This window comes from Artemia franciscana, chromosome 13, assembly GCF_032884065.1.
Source record: "Artemia franciscana chromosome 13, ASM3288406v1, whole genome shotgun sequence".
Classification (NCBI taxonomy): Eukaryota; Metazoa; Arthropoda; class Branchiopoda; order Anostraca; family Artemiidae; genus Artemia; species Artemia franciscana.
Window position 1 is genome coordinate 29,659,784 of NC_088875.1, and position 6,000 is coordinate 29,665,783.

Genomic DNA, 6,000 nt, shown 5'->3' on the forward strand with positions numbered 1-6,000 from the left:
ATTATAAACAATAACCTAGGAATATAGGTTATTGGTAAGGTGATAACCTAGGAATGATTTAAGAGATTGAGTTCCAACTTTCAGTGGATGGATCTTGAATTGTCTTGGGAGAGTGGATGAAGCTAAGTCAAAAGAAATTGTGTGAATAGAGGTTGTAAAGATAAAACAGCTTGTGGGAAGGAGTTGAAACTTTTGGGTACTGTCAAAAAAGGAAGTGGAATGGGCAGGGGGCTTCAAATTCTGTGTTGGGAGGGAGGGGTTAAATATGTTTTGTCTCTCACCAACCAAAATGTGTTTGCACTACAAGCTGCTTTGGGACTTGGAATCTATTCATGATTAATTAGCAAGGTAGATCAAAATCCCTGTATGGGCAAATTATCAAAATGGTATATTTGTAATATCTTAGAAATGGTTTGGGAGTTCAAGTTGAAACTTTCAGTTTTTGTGTTGAGGGGGGATCCTGGGGATTCCCAATCTTAAATTGGGGAATAGAGCAGACAACAGATAGCCTAAACATACTTTGACTCAAGTATGCCTAACAGTTTTGGCACTTTAACCCCCTGTGGGACTAAAACCTAATTGCTGCAAAATATCAATGTAAGTGGAATGACACTATATGTAACCAGACTAAAGAAAAATTAAGTATCTTGAAAATCTCAAGAACAGCTTAGGAGACCAAGTTGAAGCTTCCCAGAGTCTTGGGGGAGGGGGTCCAGATAGACCTCTTGGTACCAGGTTATGAATAAAGTATACAGTACCTGTAAGATCTTGAAGGTGGCCTGGGGTGTCAAGTTAAAACTTCAAGAGGTTATTAGGGGGGTAAGTGGACCTTTAATCTTTCCCTGACAGATGGGGCAACCTGCCTTGATATTAACCAAAACTCTAAAAAACAGAATTTTGAGACCAATAGATACATTCAAAGAATTGGAGCTTTATGCTGATTTCAAATATATTAGCTTCATTAAGTTTAATCTTACCCATCAAAGGTTAGGAGCCTTAGAAAATTTTGGAAACTAAACATTTATTCATAGTCAATCAACAGATCCAGATAGCACATCTGCAATATACTGGGGAAAGCTTTGAAGGCGAGTTGAACTAGCAGTGTTTTTGGGGAGGGGTACAATTGACCCTCAAGTCTTGACTAGGGGGATGGAGCAGAGGGGAAAGGTCCAAAGATTTGGTCTTTAATTTGTTTAAATTCTTTGAACAATCAGCATATATTGGACTAAAATCAATTCCTGTTGAACTAGCTATGTAAACCAAAGGAAACAATGAGTAGACCCACCCAGGTTATCAAAATAGCATATCTTACTTAAGTCAGGAACAGTTTAACAGATCAAGTTGAAATTTTCAGGGGGTTCTGAGGGGCAGAGGAGAATCAAAAGAAATCATGTATTTAGGTTATTGAAAATGCATATCTGCAAAATTCTGCAAATGACTATGGGGATTAAGCTGAGTGTTCATCCAGTGAAACATTCAGAATGTTGGAGGGGGGAAAGGGAACTTCACATTGGTATTTAGAGGGGATGTGGGACTTTCAAATACCTTTTCTTCAGTTCATCTAAAACTGTTGGTGCTATTTATATTATGGAGCCTTGAATCTATTGATGGTGAAATGCTGAGGTGAACCAAACAACCAAATATTAACACAGGCTATCAAAATAATGCATTTGTTTTTGGATAAATCAATATCAATACAGAATGCAATTAACATATTAAAATCACATCAGCACAAGATGGGATTTGAGGTTGAGCCTCTAGAAAATAGAATACTTAGTGGAAATTAATAATTCCTGGATTCATTCATTTAGGGTTGAAGGACAGAAAACTTACAATCAAGATTCTTAATTAGGGAAAAGAAACCCAAGTGAAGCCTTGGGTTACCTTTTGGCAAAATTATAAAACTACACAGCAGTTGTTATTGTTGTTTGTATTGGAAAATTTAGGGAAACCTACAGCTTGCTAGTCAAGGTGGAAGGTTATTTTGACAAACAAATACTTACTGAACTTGACAATACAGTGTTTGGACCTCATGTGCTCCTTATATTCCATTTTTGAAGATTTTAGCTAATAGACAGGAAAAGTATATCTGTGTGTATTTTTTCAGTTTTATAAACATTTTCTTGCAGTCTTATTATGGCTCAAAAAAGGTATCTAATCCAAAATTAGTAATATTTAATATAAACTTTGAAAATGAACCAACAATATGATTAATTTCTCAGACAATCATAGTTATTATCACTTTTTGAAGGGATACTATTTTGAAGTTTTAACTTTCTTTTTTTTATTTCCCTTACTCCTCTGTATACATTCATGGATACATAATGGCCATAATTAAACTAGCGGTATTATTGTTCTATATTAAACAGTCAGTCTAATTTCATTAATTTTTTTCCAGTAATTTTGACTGTTATGACCCCAGATGTAGTCCTAAATAATACATTTCTACATTATTCATCATCTATATGATGCATCATATTAAAACATATTTGTTGTGTGCTTTTAGACACCAACCACTCTGAGTGCTTTTAGAGAATTGTTGGACAAAATATTATTTATTCATTTTAAACAAAGAAATGAAGTAAGCCATATACAAATGTGAATAAAAGTTAAGGAAACATGATAATCAGATTAACAGAAAAATATTGCATATCATAAAGTAAGAATCTTATTGTTTTAGTTTTCTATACATCCCAGGGCTATATCTTGGACTATCAGGAGAGGAGATAATCACAACCATGACTACTATATTGTAAAATAGCACAAAATAAGGAATCAAATAGTAATACTCTTTTGCTTTACAGTATATCCTTCAGAAAAGCTGCTAGTAAATATTTAGTGATGGGCCAGATCTGAAGGAAACATGTCAAACAATTAAAAGCAGTCTAGTAGTCTGATTTCTAATTTTAATCAATCACTAAAAATCATGGTTGTTTCTCAGACACTGCAAACTTGCTCCTCTCCCTTATTTCTTACTTTAGAATACACAGTATGCTTCTGTTCCTCATGTTTCTGTACCTGTTCATCATTTTTTTTATCCATTGTTATCTATTTTTTAATCATTTCTAACAATACATTTTCATTCAATATCTTAATTCATCATAGTTGAAACTAAATTTAATAACTTATCACAAGATTCAATTAGGCCCTTGTAGAGAATGTATTATAAAGGCTAAATTTGGGACCATCATGGGGTGGGTGGGGGTTCACTGTCATAAAAACAACCAAGATATTTGTCAGAAACACAAAATAAGGATCCTAATTTTTAAGGTGTATGCCTAGAAATCAGACAAAAATTAACATAGTAGCCAAGCTTGGCAATATATTCCTGTAGCTATTTTTTTTGGCCCTGAATTCATAGTTGCAAGTTTTATTTCCTAGTCTAACCCTTTTCCAAGACAGCCAAAAGTCACTTGTCTAGAATTTGACCAAAATATTTAACATTGTTTATAGATAAATAGCCTACTCAAGGTAGGCTAATCACATTTTTTATTAACAAAATTCATATAAATCTAAAGGTGAAACAATCCACTATCTATATGATATAGCATAAGCAAAATTTTTACTGAGGTTTAAGATAAATGTTTAGTTTTGTCACAAGTGCTCTAAACTGAAAACTATACTGCAAAGCAGCATAGGCCTAATTTCCAGTTTAGAGCACTTGAAAATGCTAATTCTAGAAGTGCATCCATTTCTGGTTGACCCTCCTCCTCTATGGGGCAAACTGAAAATGCATAAAGCAGGCTTGCTTACAGGTAACACTACCTACAGAGCAAGTGTATTAGTCCATGTGCCCTGCAGGCAGCAGGGCAAGGTCTGTATTCTATATTTATTAAATAAACCTTATTTGAGTTTTTTTTTGTTTTATCACTATCTGTTGATCAAATATAGGAAACAAACCTTGCCTGCAGGGCTCATGGACTAATACACTTTTCTCTATGGGTATTGTTACCTATAAGCAAGCCCAATTTAAGCATTTTTAATCTTGTTGGAGGGGGATTTTAGAAAGGTAAAAAATGCATGTGTTTCTCTAATAATGACAAAGAAACAGTATGCAATCATCAGAATCTTGTTATATGCAGTAATATGCTATTTAGACAGCTTGTGATGAAACTAAACATTTACTAGGTTTAATTATTGAATGGTAATCAGATGTCATATTACCTTACACTAGCCTCACTTGTTACATAAACTTAGGTAAAAGTCTACAAAAGGCTTAAAATCCTGCTGAAATAACAGGAATTGCATTTTTCAGAAGTTAGATCCCATGAATATGAGACTGTTAACCCAAAAATAAGGTAAAACAATTATTGTCAGAAATTTAACAGGCTGAGATCTAGCTCAAAAGAGGTCATGCAAAGGAGGTTTGTTAGCCAAATCATACTTTATTACAAAAGCAGGCTCTTATAGAAAGTAAATTGGGTCAACTCTGATCCAGCACAGAAATTTTGAAGTAGTCTAAGCAAGCCCATATGTAATAAATTTTACACAGAGCAGTGAGTCTACCTATAGACCCTACAACATATTTAATTAAATTTCAACATTTAGATTTATTCCTTATGATTGAAGAAAGATAATTCATTCTGGATCATTGATTAAGATGAATCCAGAATGATGATTATTAACTAAGAAGGAATTAAAATGATCAACAGTCACCACAATCACAAGCTCGTCTCTCCATGGTAACCCAGTGTATTTTATTTATATTATATTAATAAATTGAACTTAAGTCTGTTGAAAAGATGACATAGCTCAGGTGAGCAATCAACTAGGTCAACAACTCATTCAAATAGGCTATTTGACCTAGACCTTATCTAACCAATATTACACCACGCTATATTGACAGCTTTTGGTTTATACCTTGGAGCAATAATACAATCAAGCAGATATAGCAATTATCATCAAGCCAAAATCCTTCGCATGTTACAAGAAGCTTCACAAAACTAACAAGTCGAAATAAACATAACAAAATGTCTTTCATTAAATGATAATAGAGATGGAACTTTATTTGGTTAGTCTTTTCTTCTCAAATATGTAAATCGCGGTCCCATTGGCTTAAAACAGCCAATCAAAGTTGGTATTACTTACATGGCCACAGCGAAAGAGAATCGTTTTTTTTTTCACACAAAGAGTAAAATTACGAGTAAACTTTTTCAGATCTTTCTACAAATTCAGGATTGCTTTTTAAACTAACAGTAATCTTTAAGACAATTGATAGTTCTCTGTGCTCTAAAGTGTGGAATTCTATTACTTGACTTACTTTGAGTTTACACTCTTGCTCAGCAGGGTCACCATCGTAGAGGGAATTAGCCGTTAGCGCCGTCTGTCTTCTGCAGATGGTCCTGCCCCGGGCTAATGATGGGGCCTCTTTTGGGTTGATATTGCAGCTGAGGAGTCGTTGTCTTATGAAATCAGGTCACCTGGTGCACGGTCTTCCTCTAGAACGTCACAAGAAATTTCCTGAGGGCTTGAAATCCGTGATGATCCTTGTAGGGTGCTTGGTGGGAGGCATAATAGATGGCTATACTACTATAGAAGATTAGTTTCTACTTCGGTAGACAGATTTTCCAGCTTGAACGTCGTCAGGTTTTCAATGTTCCGAATCTGGTCTTACCATTTCAAGTCTTCTTTTCCAAGCAGGTGTCTAGTTTAAACGGCATCGACTTTCATAGTTATGGCTGAGTCATTGGCCACATTTAAAACGAATGCAGAATGATACTTAAGACTGTGGCTTTGTAAATTGCAGATTTGGCTTAGCGACTAATTTGCGGTTTGAGTAAAACTGCCCTCAGGAGGTGCCCAAATACAAAGTTAGCCTTTGTTGATCTGGTAGAAATTTTGGTGTCAACTGTATTATTTGAGGATGTAATTGATTTGAGATGTGTGAACTGCCTTGCCAAGTCGACAGCTTTGCCGTAAATATCAAAATTTACGGGTGTCGTCGAAGCGGTCTTAACCATGGCCATTGTCTTTTTTCCTTCCAGTTGATCCCTACTCTGG

The 6,000-nt window shown here is 34.9% G+C and overlaps 1 protein-coding gene across 1 annotated transcript in view; it reads right to left on the reverse strand.

Annotated features, from left to right (window-relative positions):
- Positions 1-5,008, reverse strand: part of LOC136034777 (chromodomain-helicase-DNA-binding protein 7-like) — a 72,766-nt gene extending 67,758 nt beyond the window's left edge. The window contains exon 1 of the mRNA XM_065716189.1: positions 4,861-5,008. The gene's annotated coding sequence lies outside the window, so the exon portion shown is untranslated. The remainder of the gene's footprint in view (positions 1-4,860) is intronic.
- Positions 5,009-6,000: the final 992 nt, after the last annotated feature.